Raw genomic sequence first — 16,105 nt, 5'->3', positions numbered from 1 at the left:
TCCCAATTTAAGGCCTTTAAATATGAGGACAAAGAACTGTGAACTGTTAGATATCATCAAAGGAAAGGAAAAGTCATCTATGCAGAAAGAGTGAAAAAAAATTAGCTCTCCATAACTAAACTTTGAACCTTTGCATTGCCTTTAGGGGAAGATTTTTCCAAGTACTATACTTTTACATAATTAGTTTTATTCTTCCCTCTGAATTATGAAATACTTAACATGTATGTCTCTGAACAAAAAATAAAAAGAACAATTGTTTCCTTTGTCCTGTTTCCTTCTCCATGAATTGACCTTTTCATTCAAGTTCATTTTCATGAAAAGACTAAACCTGCACTGTTCCAGGTTAGAAGTGGACCATGTGGACTTTCCAGATAGTCTCTAATCTGTGCCCCTTTCCACTGATATTCTTTCTCTCTATGTTTCAGTATGTGTTTGTTTAGTGGGGTGGGACCTACTCTGCTCTATTACACTATATCACATGCATTTAACATATTACATCATTGTTGGGAGACAATTCTCCAGGGTCTCTACACATCTTGGAAGCAAGGCACTGACTGCCTTTTGTTCCAAACCACTTGACCCAGGAGACTAGTATTTTCGACCAGCATCTATGAAACAGTAGCAGGCTAATTTGTTAGCTTGTAAGGAGAGTGACATGGTAGGTCCTTGGCAGTTTCTGGTAGTCATTTTAACTTACTGCAAGTATTCATTTCAGGCACAGAATTTTAGGATTGGTGGCTCATCCCATAAGTGTACTATATGACTTCCTTATGAGCACTACAAAAACACCCATTTGAAACATGCTTAGCATCTGAGGGAGCTGGGGTTTTCTGTTTTGTTTTTAACCATTTCTCCTAGAGGTCAGTGTCTCCTTTCCCAGTAACAGGACCAACTTTATGTTTCAGCCACCATAAAGGCTTTCAAAAACCTCAAAGGTTTTTGCTTTTAAAAATCTCAGCTGGTATCAGAGTCCTAATTTATTCCAATGATACTGTTGGTTTTTTTTGTTTTTTTGAGACAGAGTTTCTCACTGTCACCCAAGCTGGAGTGCAATGGAGCAATCTTGGCTCACTGCAACCTTCACCTCACAGGTTCATGTGATTCTCCTGCCTCAGCCTCCCAAGGAGCTGGAATTATAGTCACCCACGACCAAGTCCAGCTAACTTTTTGTATTTTTTTTATTTTAGTAGAGATGAGGTTTCACTATGTTGGCCAGGCTGGTCTCGAACTCCTGACCTCATGATTCACTACCTTGGCTTCCCGAAGTGCTGAGATTACATGCATGAGCCACCTTGTCTGGCCTATGCTAATGATATTCTAACATTTCTGTAGATTGAGTACCCATTCAAGTGCCTACTAACCTACTTATAATCTGGTTCTGCTACCTAAAAGATTAAATGTATGTGCGTGGACCTCCTGATTCCAAGCAGGTGACAACAGCAACTCTGGTGTCCCAACTACTCATATTCTCTTTAAGCGCTAGTTCTAGGGATCATCATGTGAAGTCTTAAGGCAGAAATATGTAATGTGGGATAGAGGAGTGTGTGTGTGTGTGTGTGTGTGTGTGTGTGTGTGTGTGAGCGTGCCTCTTCCTACTGCCTCCCCCAACAATAAGACTGTGATTAGCCTGTTTCTGCAAGTCTATAAAATTATGTTCATTACATTCTTGCTTGGTTCCATTTTTAGAAACAACTTTGAAAATCTCAAACTAAGTATTTTTTGTTTTGTTTTGTTTTAGCAGGAATCCATGGGGTGGGGAGAAGTTTGAGGAGATATGGAACGAGGGCACCAGATTGTATGGATCACATAGGAGACTGAATGGATGGATGATTCTGATGCGTCTTCTCTTAGGAACAGATGTGTTGCCAGGTTGCAATAGTTCAGAAAGATGAGATGAGTACTTGCATGAATTTTATCTTTTCCGTCAGAGATTTATTGCATAGAAATTGGATTTGGCTCCTTCTTTTATTTGTTGGCTTATAACCCAAGTAAAATATTCCATATGCTGAAAGGAGCTACCCTAGTTCATCTAATCTAAGATTTCCTCCATTGTAAGACACTATATTATTTTATGATCAACTAAGAAAGAAAAAGTATTGCCAATTAACTATGGCACATCGTATGTTGTAAGAGACATCCCAGTTTTAGAGATGTGAAAACATGAAATACCATGTGTTGTAGAATTGATGAAATATGATATGTAAATCAAAGGTTCCAAACTTGTGGCCGAGGCCATTTCATGGTGTTTTATGACCTGAATTATCATCTGAGTCTGTGACCCTTAATAAATAGTAATAGCTATGACCAATTGTTGAACAAATAATATGTTGCTTGTCACATTTACATTCATTATTTCCAATCCTTTCAACTACATTACAAGGAAGAAGGTATAAATTCCATTTTACAAGGCAGGAAATTGAGCTCCTAGAGGTTAGGTAAAGTATGAAGGTAAAGCCGTCAGGAGTGAGAGCTGACATTTGAACCCAGCTAGGTCTCCCTTCAAAGCTGAGATGCCTTCAGTTACTCTACAGAATTTACTCTACAGAATTGCTTTTTTTGAAGAAGCTGCCTGATTTGGGAATGTCTTTAAGAATGATACTTTATCTAAATATTTGTGGATTGTTTTAGAAACAAGTTCCCACCCATCACACAGTTGCCACCCAGCAATAATAGTGAGACTGGCTCCTCTCTTTCAGCTAGAGTTAAAAGTGAAAGGAGGGGAGAAGGGTTAGCTATTCACCTCCACAGAAATCATGACAGACATAATGGGGCTAATGCTTTGAGAAACTGCAAAGTGCTGTGTCATTGTTTACCTTCTGCCAAGTCCTTATTCATAACAGGGAGAAAGCCCCTTCAGAACTCCCAAAATGTTAGGGCTTTGAGTTCTTAAAGCACATGCATAAAGTATTTCTAGTACATTCTTCAAAATATACTTTTTCTTTTTTTTTCTGTGATTTGAAAAAGTCTTCACCATAGCCAAGAACAAAATTTTAACTGATGGCAAAAATATAAAGCCTTGAGGTAATATTTTATCACTATTTATTATTGTATCCAAAGAAGAGGCCTTGACAATGTTGGCTGCTGCTGGGTTGCCATGGCAGTAATCAGTCAAACACAAATGGAATTTTGCAAGCCTGCTTAACCCTTTTTCTTACCCAGCAGTGCAAAGCTGATAGATTTTCATTTTGCACAATATTATTGGATGAGGCAAATATGTCATTTTGTGACAAGGTTCCAGTCTTGCTCCCTGCTTCCCAAGCCCTCACACTCCTTTGCACCCTTGCTCCATCCACACTGAACCACTTGCATTCTTGAGTGTGCCACAGTCTATGCCTTTGGGCTGAGGGCACACAGGGCTGCTTTTGCCTGGAACACTATTTAGAACCTATTTTAGCCCCAACTCCTACTCCTGTTCTGTTTTATGACCATACCACCTTCTCCAGGAAGCCTTAAGCATCCTTTCCTCCATTCAGTATGGGTTAGACACACATTCTGAGTGCTTCGATAACACTCTGTGCTTACTTCTTTTTTTTTTTTAAAGACGGGGTTTCGCCATATTGGTCAGGCTGGTCTCGAACTTCTGACCTCAGGTGATCCGCCCACCTCAGCGTCCCAAAGTGCTGGAATTACAGGCGTGAGCCACCATGCCCGGCTTGTACTTACCTCTATCTTAGCACATGTCACCTTGATCATAGTTGTCTGTGGCAGTCTTAGTAAAGATCATCTGGAGCTGGTCTACCTGAATCTGAAGCTCTCCTTTGTTAAGTACTAGCTGTGATCTTGGCCAAGTCATCTGACCTCTCTAAGCTTCAGCTTCCCACTATGAAAAAGGAAAAAAATAATATCTACTTCAAAGAATGACTGCAAAGATTAAGTGAGATGATCTAAGCAAAATGCCTAACGCCAATGAGTTCATAAACATTATAGTAAAACTTGTCTCCTTCTAGCGTCTAACCTCCATGAGAACAGAGACCATGTCTTTTTTTTTTTTTTTTTTTTTAAATATTCAGGTCCTAACAAACATCAGGCACACAGAGAGCATTTCCTCATTGTCTAATGCAATATGGTCAGACTGTGTTAGGAATGGGTTTCTCTATATAATTTTTCCTGTACGTAGAGCTTACCCCTTAACACACAGAAAATCCCATCTTGTTAATTATATTAATTATAAAATTAATTCACATTCATTGGTGAAAATTTGAAATATGTAGAATTATAAAGACAAAATAAAAACCATCTGTGGTTGGGTGAGATGGCTTATACCTGTAATCTCAGTACTTTGGGAGATCAAGGCAGGAAGATGACTTGAGGCTAAGAGGTCAAGACTAGTCTGGTCAACATAGTGAGACCCTATCTCTATAAGAAATTTTAAAAATTGGTCAGGCATGGTTTTGTGTGCCTGCAATCCTACCTACTGGGGAAGCTGAGGGAGGAAGATCACTCAAGCTCAAGAATTCAAGGCTGCAGTGAGCCATGATAGTGCCACTGCACTTCAGCCTAGGTGACAGAGCAAGGCCCTGTTTCTTAAAAATATTATTTTGGAATATTCTAATTTAAATTTTTTTCTAATTTTTTCATTCTGAAAATATATATAACATAAAATGTATCATCTTAATCATTTTTTAATGCATAGGCCAGTGTAAAGTTGTGTGAAATAACCCCTAATGTGCTACTATCAGCAGGATCCAGCTCTGTAACTATTTTAATCTTGCAAAACTGAAACTCTGTACCTGTTACAGAATAACTCTCTGTTCTCCACTTCTCCCAGTCCCTGGCAACCACCGCACCACTTTCTGTCTCCATGATTTTGACTTATAAGTACCTTGAATAAATGGAATCATACAGTATTTGTCATTTGGTAACTGGCTTATTTTACTTAACATACTGTCCTCAAGATTCATCCATGTTGTAGCATGTGTCAGGATTTCCTTCTTTTAAAGGTTGAAAAATTTTCAATTAAATGTATATACCACATTTGACTTATCTATTCATTTGCTGGACACTTGTATTGCTTCCTGTTATGAATAATGCTGCTATGCATGTGGCTATACAAACATTTCTTTGAATCCTGCTTTCAATTCTTTTGTGTGTGTTCCCAGAAGTGGAATTGCTAGATCATAGTAATTCTGTCTTCAGTTTGTGACTGTTTTCCACAGCAGCCATACCATTTTACATTTTCACTAACAGAGCACAAGGGTTCCAGTTTCTCCATATCCTTGCCTAATGCTTGTTATTTTCTGGAATTGTTTTGTTTTGTTTTTTACAGTAGTAATTCTAATGTGTGCAAGGTGGTCTCTCTTTGCAGTTTTTGATTTGCATCTCTCTGATGATTAGTGAGATTGAGCATCTTTTTATGTACTTACTGGCCATTTGCATATTTTTGAAGAAATGCCTATAAAGTCCTTTGCCCATTTTTAAATTGTGTTATTTGCTTTTTTGTTGTTGAGTTTTATGAGTTCCATATATATTTTGGATATCAATTCTTATCAAATATATCATTTGCAAATATTTTCTTCCATTCTGTGTGTTGCATTTTACTCTGTTGATACTGTCTTTTGATGCACAGTTTTTATTGATATGCAATATTGGTACACATTTATGAGGTGCAGGTGATATTTTGTTATATGCATAGACTGTAATAATCAAGTCAGGGTATTTGGGGTGTCTATCCCCTCAAGTATTTATCATTTCTATATGTTGGGAACATTTCAAGTCTTCTCTTCTAGCTATTTTCAAATATGCAATACTTTTTTATTAAGTATAGTCACCCTACTCTGCTATTGAGCATTAAAACTTATTCCTTCTGACCATGTTTGTACCCATTAACCAACCTCTCTTTATCTCCTGCCCCCACCCCCCAGTCTCTGTTATCTTTCTACTCTCTACCTCCATGAACTTAACTTTTTTAGCTCTCACATGTGAGTGAGAACATGCAATATTTGTCTTTCTGAACCTGGTTTATCTCACTTAAGATGATGTCCCATTCCATTCATGTTGCTGCAAATGACACAATTTTATTATTTTTTTAATAGCTGAATAGTATTCCATTATGTATATAAACCACATTTTCTTTAGCCCTTTATCTATTGATGGACACTTAGGTTGATTTCATATCCTTGCTACTGTGAATAGAACTGCAACAAACATGGGAGTGTAGGTATCCCTTTAATATACTGATTTATCTTCCTCTGAATAAATACCAAGTAGTGGGATTGCTGGATTGTATGGTAGCTATTTGATTTTTAGCTTTTTTGAGAAATCTCCCTACTGTTTTCCATAATGACTGTACTAATTGATATTCCCACCTATAGTGTAAAAGAGTTCCCTTTTCTCTTCATCCTTACCAGCATTAGTTATTTTTTGTCTTTTGATAATAGCTATTTTAATTGGGGTGAGAGATGATATCTCATGGTGGTTTTTATTTGCATTTCTCTGATGATTAGTGATGTAGAGCATTTTTTCATATACATGTTGGCCATTTGTATGTCTTTTTTTTTTTTTTGAGACAAAATCTCGCTCTGTCACCAGGCTGGAGTGCAGTGGCATGATCTCAGCTCACTGCAACCTCTGCCTCTTAGGTTCAAATGATTCTCCAACCTCAGCCTCCCAAGTAGCTAGAATTACAGGCACAGGCACCACCACACTCAGCTAATTTTTGTATTTTTAGTAGAGACAGGGTTTCACCATGTTGGACAAAATGGTCTCAATCTCTTGATCTTGTGATCTGCCCACCTCAGCCCTCCCAAAGTGCTGGGATTACAGGTGTGAGTCACTGTGCCCAGCCTGTATATTGTTTTTGAGAAATGTCTTTTCATGGTTTTTGCCCACTTTTTAATGGGACATTTTTAACCATTGAGCTCTTTGATTTCCTTACATATTCTGGATATTAGTTCTTTGTTGAATAAATGTTTTGCAAGTATTTTCTCCCATTCTGTGGATTGTATCTTTGCTCTTTAGATTGTTTCCTTTGCTGTACAGAAGGTATTTAGTTCTCTATAGTCACATTTGTCTAATTTTTGTTTCAGTTGCGTGTGCTTTTGAGGTCTTAATCATAAAGTATTTGTCAAGACCAATGTCCTAAAATGTTTTTCTTATGTTTTCTTCTAGTAGTTTCGGATCTTATGCTTAAGTCTGTAATCCATCTTGAGTTTATTTTTGTATGTGATGAGAGATAGGGGTCTAGTTTCATTCTTCTGCATATGGATATCCAATTTTTCTAGCACCATTTATTGAAGATAGCATCCTTCCCTCAGTGTATGTTTTTGGCACCTTTGTCAATAATCAGTTGGCTATAAATACATGGATTTATTTCTGGGTTCTCTATTCTGTTCCATTGGCCAATGTATCTATTTTCATACCAATATCATGATATTTTGATTATTAGAGCCTTGCAATATATTTTGAAGTCAGGTTGTTGTTGTTGCCTATTCTTTTTGTTTGTTTGTTTTGTTTTGTTTTGAGATAGGATCACTCTCTGTCACCCAGGCTGGAGTGCAGTGGTGCAATCACAGCTCACTGAATCCTTGAACAGTTGGGCTGAAGCACAATCCTCTTGCCTCAGTCTCCTGAGTAGCTAGGATTATAAGTATGCATGACTATGTCCAGCTAATTTTTTAAACAAATATTTTTGTAGAGATGGAGTCTTACTTGTTGCCCAGGCTAGTTTGAACTCTTGGGCTCAAGCCCTCTTCAGTGCTTCCAATGCTGAGATTATAACATATGAGCCACAGTAACTGGCCAGCATCTATCATGTCTTATCCAAGAAATCAGTGATAAATCCAATGTTTTTATGCTATTTTCATGTTTTCTTCTAAGAGTTTTATAGTTTTAGATTTTGCATTTAGTTCTTTGCTATGTTCGAGTATGGTTTTTCCCCACTAAAACTCATATTGGAACCTTAATTCCCTATGTGGCAATGTTGGGAAGTGAATCCTCTAAGAGGTAGAGCCTAATGGTAGGTGTTTGGGTGATGAGGGCTCTGTCCTTGTGTGTGGCTCTGTGCTGTTCTTGCAGTAGTGAGTGTGCTCTCATTCTGACAAGACTGAATTGCTTCTAGCAGGAATGGATTAGTTCCTACAAAAGTGAGTTGTCACAAAGCCAGAATGCCCCTCAGGTTTTGCCTCTTGACATGTTTTCACTTCCCGTTTGACCTTCCACCATGTTGTGCTGCAACACAAAAGCCTTTACTGGAGCCCAAGTGAAAGGTGGCACTATCTTTCTTGAACTTACCAGCTTGCAGAACCATGAGCTAAGTAAACTTTTCTTTATAAATCGCTCAGTCTCAGTTATTCTGTTAGAGCAACACAAAACAGTCAAAGACAATCTTTGATCCATTTTTAGTTAAGTTTTCATATGGTTTTAAAGTGATATATGGTGTCATAAAACTGGATATTCCTTTGTATATGAATATCTAGTTTTCCAGCACAATTTGTTGAAAAGATGGTGTATTCCCCATTGGATGATCTTAGTACCGTTGTTGAAAATTATTTCACCACACATGTGAGGATTTGTTTCTTGGGTCTCTATTTGATTTCATTGGTTATGTGTAATTTTATGCCAGTACCACAATGTTTCAATCACTATAACTGTATAGTAAGTTTTAAAATCAAGAAATGTGAGTCTTGTTGTATTGGACTATTTTGCATTTCCATGAAGAAATACTTGAGGTTGGTTGATTTATAAGGAAATGAGGTGTGTTTTGGTTCACTGTTCTGCAGAGTGTACAAGAGGTCTATTTTGCATTTCTATAAAGAAATACTTGAGATTGGGTGATTTATAAAGAAAAGACGTTTATTTTGGCTCACAATTCTGCAGAGTGTACAAGAAGTCTACTTTGCATTTCTGTAAAGAAATACCTGAGGTTGGGTGATTTATAAAGAAATGAAGTTTATTTTGGCTCACAGTGCTACAGAGTGTACAAGAAGAATAATGCCAATATCTGCTTCTGGTGAGGGTGTCAGGAAGTTTACAATCATGATGGAAGGCAAAGGGGGAGCAGGCATGCTACATGGTGAGAGAGGCAACAAAAAAGAGAGGAGGGAGGGGCCAGACTCTTTTTATCAAGCAGATCTTATGGTAACTCATAGAACAAGAACTCATTCATTACTGCAAGGATGGCACCAAGCCATTAATGAGAAGTCCACCCCCATGACCCTAACACCTCCCAGGAGGCCCTACCTCCAATATTTGAGATCACCTTTCAACATGAAATTTGCAAGGGACACATATACAAATTATATTATCACCAGCGTAGTTTTTTTGCAAGATGGCTTTGATTATTCAGGGACCACCTAAGATTTCCTATGAATTTTAGGATGGTTTTTTTCTATTCCTGATAAAAAAAAATCTTTAAAATTTTGATAGGGATTGCACTGAATCTGCTGATGACTTGAGAAAGCACTGACATCTCAGCAATATTAAATCTTTCAATCCATGAACATGGGGATGCCTTTCTATTTATTTATGTGTTCTTTGATTTCTTTTAACAAGGTTTTGTACTTTTCAATATTCACATTTCTATTTTCTCACTTTAGTATCTAAGTATTTAATTACTTTTGTTGCTATAAATGAGAGTGTTTTCATAATTTTCAGATGTTTGTTTCTAGTGTATAGAAATGCAACTGAATTTTGCGCATTGACTTTGTATCCTGCTGCTTTGCTGAATTCATTTATTACTTCTAACAGTTTTTTGATGAATTACGGTTTTCAACATCTAAGATTATATCATCTGTGAACAGAGACAGTTCTTTTTTGTTTCTGACTTGAATGTTTTTTACGTCTTTTTTGCTTGCCTAAATACTGTGTTTAGAACTTCCAGTACTATGTCGAATAGAAGTAGCAAAAGTAGGCATCATTGCTTTATGCCTGATTTTAGAGAAAAAGCTTTCAGTCTTTCACCATTGAGTTTTATGTTCATGGTGAGTTTTTCACAGAAAGCTTTTATTATACTGAGACAGTTTCCTTCTATTCGTAGTTTGTTGATTTTTTTTAATTATGAAAGGCTGTTGAATTTTGTCAAATGCTTTTTCTACATCAATTGAGATAATCATGTTTTTTTCCCCCTTGTCTTGTGTTAGAACACTTGGTGTTGCCATAACAGAATACCTATGGCTGGATAGTTTATTTTCAAAAAAGTGGTTTAGGTAGCTCACGATTCTGTAGGTTGGGAAGTTCAATAACATAGCACTCAACTTCTGAGGCTACCATTCAGAGAAGCAGAAAAGTGAGCAGTCATGTGCAAAGAGATCACATGGTGAGGGAGGAAACAAGAGAGTCTAGAAAGCAAAACTCGTTGCTGTAACAGCACACTTTCTGGTAACTAATTCCATTCTGTGAGAGCAAGAACTCACTCACTCCTATGGAAGGGCATTAATTTACTTATGAGGAATTAATCCTTATGACCCAAGCACCTCCCACTAGGCCCCACCTCCCTACAGTGCCACACTGGGGATCAAATTTTAGTTTATATTTGAGTTTTGAGAGTAATAAACCACATCTAAGCCATAGTATTTTGTCCTAGGCCCCAAAAGTCATGTTCTTCTCACGAAAGAGAAACAATCACTTGATCCCAATAGTTTTAAAAGTCTTAACTTCTTCCATCACCAACTCAAAAGTCCAAAGTCTCATCTGAAAGCCTGAGAAAATTTTTTTAAAACTTACTTACTTTCCAGATACAATGTTGGGACAGACATTGGGTAAACATTCCCGTTCCGAAAGGGAAAACAGGCCAAGAGAAGAGAGGAACAGGCCCCATACAAATCTAAAACCAGTAGGGCAGACAATTAAATATTGATGCTTTAAAATAGTCTTTCATTCCATGTGCTGCCTCCTGGACACACTGGTACAGGGATTGGGTCCCCAAGGCCTCAGATAGCCCCACCCCAATGGCCTTACTGCATAGGTTGGAGTCTGGTGCCTGTAGCTTTCCCAGGCAAGTGTTTCACACTGCCGTAGCTGTACAGTCCTGTGGTCTTGACAGTGGCTATGTTCCCACAGATCCACTAGGCATTGCTCCTGTGGGAGCTTATCTGGCAACTTTATCCCTGTGGCAGGTTTCTGCCTGGACTCCTAGGTTTTCCATTATATCCTCTGAAATCTAGGTGGAAGCCTCCACACCTCCATCACTCTCTTGCATTTTGCATGCCTGCAGAATTAGTGCCATGTGGACCTGGATGCTGCAAAGGCTTATGGATTGTACCCTTTGGCGCAGCAGCCCAAGCTCTATATGTGACTACTTGAGTCACAACTGAATTGGCTGAAACAGCCAGGATGTAGTAAGCAGTGCCCTGAGGCAGCTCTGGGCAGTGTGCCTATAGAGAATAGTTGGAACTATTCCCTGAAACCATTCTGATCTCCTAGGCTTCCTCTGGCCTACTCTGGCAGCTGGTCAAGCTGGGCCTTAGGAGACCAATTTTTGACTTCCCACATATTGCTCGAGTTTTATGCTGGAGGGGCTCTTTTGACCTAGGGTTTGCAAATTCCCAACTGGGATCATTTTGCTCAATTTTCATCTTAGATAACCTATTGTCATCTTCTAAATCCAAACTGTGGTTTGTAATAGGACAACGTTTTATTTCCTTTTGGACTTTCAGCATACAGTACAGAACAAACCCCACCAGAGGCATATCTGAGTTAGCAAAACATTTATTCCATTTCCCTATAGCAAATTATTCCACATAGTGCTGCTTGTGATTGCAAAGATACACTATTTTACAGCCAGTAATGAATGAATCATTTCTGCTAAAAATACAAAAATTAGCTGGATATGGTGGTGCACACCTGTATTCTCAGCTACTCAGGAGGCTGAGGCAGGAGAATCACCTGAACCTGGGAGGCAGAGGTTGCAGTGAGCAGAGATCATGCCACTGCACTCCAGTCTGAATGACAGAGTGAGACTCCATTTCAAAACAGCGACGACAACAAAAAGAATCAAAGAGGGAAGTCTTTCTATAAACAAGTAACTAATCAAGATGAGGTGTGGTAAAAAAATAATAATAATAATAAAACATCTTCTGTGTCAAAGGATTGATTTTTCTGTTGGTTATCAGGGTAGAAAATAGAATTTTTAAATTTACTCCTCTTAGATTCATTGGCTTGGAGTCCATGAATCAGACAAATTACAGACAGACTAACAAGAGAAAAAAAAAACAATTTTAGTTACGTATATATCTACATACTTAAACACCAGAATTTATCAAGATAAATGCTGCTCAAGGAGGCAGCCAGATGAGGCTTAGGATAAATAAGGGAAAAGAGATTTGGGACTTCTGGGTCAGGAAGCAAGTTATAAGAAGGTGACCAAGAAAAGGTACGGTAAACAAGGATTCTTTAGTGCTTTCTCCATTGATAAGAGTTACTGAGTCCTCTTCACCATTAGGAAGAAGGAGACACCTTTAAAGACGGAAATTTTCTTTGTAAATGTAAATTTCCTTTACTAAAGGAAAATTTGTGCCCTATTTTTGGAACTTTTTCTGTGTCTGTGGCCTCGATGCCCTTTAGCTAAAATATTCAATATAACAAAAGGACGTATTTTGGGGGGTATAGCATATCTTGGTACCTACCCTTCATGGTGATAAATTCCATTTTTGTTAGGCATTCCTAAGTGTTAGTGCTGGATTTCTCTGCTGACCAATTGGGAAGATGAGGTGGGAACTGAAAAGGGCATCGTGGCTGTCTTTCTAGCAGTCTTTTCTCAGATGATCACTCAAAGCCAACAGTGTTCCCTGCCTGTTTTTAGGCTAATGAAATGTGAGATGTGTTTCACCAGAGTTGTCAAGGGAAAGAGCCAGTTGTCTTCAAATCCTGCACATGGACAAGCAAACACGTGTACCCAGTTGTGCTGGTAGCCATATTAGGACAATGAGGAAAAGCAACCCTACAATTAAGTGGGTGTCATAAATAGTAGCACAGAGAAGGAAGCTGAATTCTAGATGATATTGCTCAACCATTGAATCAATTGAATTATTTAAGATAATATATTCCCTTGTTGTTTATGACATTTTGAGTTGATATTCTGTTACTGGAAACCTAAAAACAGCAGAGCCCACAGAGGAAGTCAATGTTCTCCATGGAGGGAAGATAGACCTTCAGCTCAAAGGACACCCTTCAGAATAAAACTCATAAGCAGTACCTGGGCAGGCAACGTTGGTCTCCTAAGGCCCAGCTTGACCAGCTGCCAAAGGAGGCAGACATTTTGATGAGGGAAGGTAGTCGGGAAGAGGGCAAGGAGAGCTGACATTGAAACCAGCAAGTCGGTGAGGACAGTTAAGTGTACCAAAGTGTTTGTGTGAAGTAAACTGGGAGACAAACATTAAAGAGAGGAAAAATGATGAAGAGAAAAAGGCAGAGGCCAGAGATTTCTCTTTCTATATTCTGGAAAAGTACCAATTCCATATGAATTACCTGGCTTGCTTGTTTGTATTTTTTTTTTCTCATTAAACTTTTTTAATGGGTCTTAAAATTTTATGACAAATTTTTGGTCAAGTTGCTTCCATTAAAAAGTACTGATTTTAAAAACTAATACATTAAAACTGTCACACGCAAAAAAGAAAAAAAAGTGGTCCACAAAACATTCTCCTTTCCTCCTGAAAGTTTTACGATGCATTGTTACCATTAACCAGTCTTTTACTACTAAACTTAAATGGCCAATTGAAACAAACAGTTCTTTCTCCACCACTGATTAAGACTGAGGTGGCAGGTATTCGGGATAATATTCATTTAGCCTTCTGAGCTTTCTGGGCAGACTTGGTGATCTTGCCAGCTCCAGCAGCCTTCTTATCCACTGCTTTGATGACACCCACGGCAACTGTCTGTCTCATATCATGAACAGCAAAGCAACCGAGAAGTGGATAGTCTGAGAAGCTCTCAACACACATGGGCTTGCCAGGAACCATATCAACGATGGCAGCATCGCCTGACTTCAAGAACTTCGGGGCATCTTCCAGCTTTTTGCCAGAACGACGATCAATCTTTTCCTTCAGCTCAGCAAACTTGCATGCAATGTGAGCAGTGTGGCAATCCAGTACAGGGGCATAATCAGCACTAATTTGACCTGGATCATTCAGGATAATCACTTGAGCAGTGAAGCCAGCTGCTTCCATTGGTGGGTCATTCTTGCTGTCACCAGCAACGTTGCCACGATGAACATCCTTGACAGACATATTCTTGACATTGAAGCCCACATTGTCTCCAGAAAGAGCTTCACTCAAAGCTTCATGGTGCATTTCAACAGATTTCACAGTTGTAACATTGACTGGAGCAAAGGTGACCACAATACCAGGTTTGAGAACACCAGTCTCCACTCGGCCAACAGGAACAGTACCAATACCACCAATTTTATAGACATCCTGGAGAGGCAGGTGCAAGGGCTTGTCAGTTGGATGAGTTGGTGGTAGGATGCAGTCCAGAGCCTCAAGCAGTGTAGTCCCGCCGGAATTGCCATCCTTACGGGTGACTTTCTAACCCTTGAACCAAGGCATGTTAGCACTTGGCTCCAGCATGTTGTCACCATTCCAACCAGAAATTGGCACAAATGCTGCTGCGTCAGGGTTGTAGCCAATTTTCATAATGTAAGTGCTGACTTCCTTAATGATTTCCTCATATCTCTTCTGGCTGTACGGTGGCTCAGTGAAATCCATTTTGTTAACACCAACAATTAGTTGTTTCACACCTAGTGTGTACGCCAGGAGGGCATGCTCTTGGGTCTGCTTGTTCTTGGAGATACCAGCTTCAAATTCACCAACACCAGCAGTGACAATCAGGACAGCACAGTCAGCCTGAGATGTCCCTGTAATCATGTTTTTGATGAAGTCTCTGTGTCCTGGGGCATCAATGATAGTCACGTAGTACTTGCTGATCTCAAATTTCCACAAGGAGATATCAATGGTGATACCACGTTCACGCTCAGCTTTCAGTTTATCCAGGACCCAGGCATACTTGAAGGAGCCCTTTCCCATCTCAGCAGCCTCCTTTTCAAATTTTTCAATGGTTCTTTTGTCGATGCCACCGCATTTGTAGATTAGATGGCCAGTAGTGGTGGACTTGCCCGAATCTACGTGTCCAATGATGACAATGTTGATATGAGTCTTTTCCTTTCCCATTTTGGCTTTTAGGGGTAGTTTTCATGACACCTATGTTCTGGCGGCAAACCCGTTATGAAAAAGTACTTGTTTGTATTTTAAAGATCAGCTAGAACTTATCTCTGAATCTATCAGGTCCTGGGGATTTTTTAGGAAGTAGGTCTTTTAAGCCTCCTCCTGTCTCTTCTATAGCATTTGCTCTACTGAAGTTTTGTATTTCTTCTTGGGTCAATTTTGTTAGTTTATATTTTGCAAGATCATCATTTATTCGCTCTACATTTTTTGAAATGTTGCCATTGAATCTAATATTCTCCTATAATGTTTTCAATGTCTTATCTTTGATTGTCTCTCTCTCTCTCATTTTTTACCTTGTGTATGTTTCTTTTAGTCAGACTTCTATTGATTTTCCTTTTCGGGTTTATTTATCTTTTCTACAATTTTACTTATAATTTTGCTTTCTTGTTAATTATTTTCCTTCACCATCTTAATCTTTCCACTTTGGTTTGGTTTTGTTTGTTTTCTTTTCCTTTTCTAATTTTTTTTTTTTTTTTAGACAGAGTTTCACTCTTATTGCTCAGGCAGGAGTGCAACGGCACAATCTCAGCTCAGCGCAACCTCCACACCCTGGGTTCAAGCGATTCTCCTACCTCAGCCTCCTAAGTAGCTGGGATTACAGGCATGCACCACCATGTGCATCTAATTTTGTATTTTTAGTAGAGACAAGGTTTTTTCATGTTGGTCAGGCTAGTCTTGAACTCTTGACCTCAGGTGATCTGCCTGCCTCAGCCTCCCAGAGCGCTGGTTACAGGTGTGAGCCACCATGCCCAGCCCTTTTTCTAATTTCTTAAAGATGAGTATTGTTCTTTACTTTTCAGCTCTTAATCTTTAATGGCAAAGGCACTTAAAGTTGCAAATATTCCTCTCATAGATTTTTATATGCCTTATTGGTTTGACATAAATAGTAGTTCTTGCTATTGCTTTTAAATAATTTTTAATTTTGATTTTATTTTCTTTTTGACCCACAGCTA

The 16,105-nt window shown here is 38.7% G+C and overlaps 1 protein-coding gene and 1 pseudogene across 2 annotated transcripts in view; one reads left to right on the top strand and one right to left on the bottom strand.

Moving 5' to 3' along the window:
- PCED1B (PC-esterase domain containing 1B) overlaps positions 1-16,105 on the top strand; it is a 167,248-nt gene that overhangs the window by 80,169 nt on the left and 70,974 nt on the right.
- Positions 9,043-15,122, bottom strand: LOC144577757 (elongation factor 1-alpha 1 pseudogene; annotated as a pseudogene). Its single transcript, XR_013522296.1, has one exon. The product of XR_013522296.1 is annotated as an elongation factor 1-alpha 1 pseudogene (transcript).

The sequence above is a fragment of the Callithrix jacchus genome, chromosome 9, assembly GCF_049354715.1.
Source record: "Callithrix jacchus isolate 240 chromosome 9, calJac240_pri, whole genome shotgun sequence".
NCBI classification, from domain to species: Eukaryota; Metazoa; Chordata; class Mammalia; order Primates; family Cebidae; genus Callithrix; species Callithrix jacchus.
The sequence above is the reverse complement of the archived record's forward strand: the minus strand, read 5'-3'. Positions and strand labels throughout refer to the sequence as shown.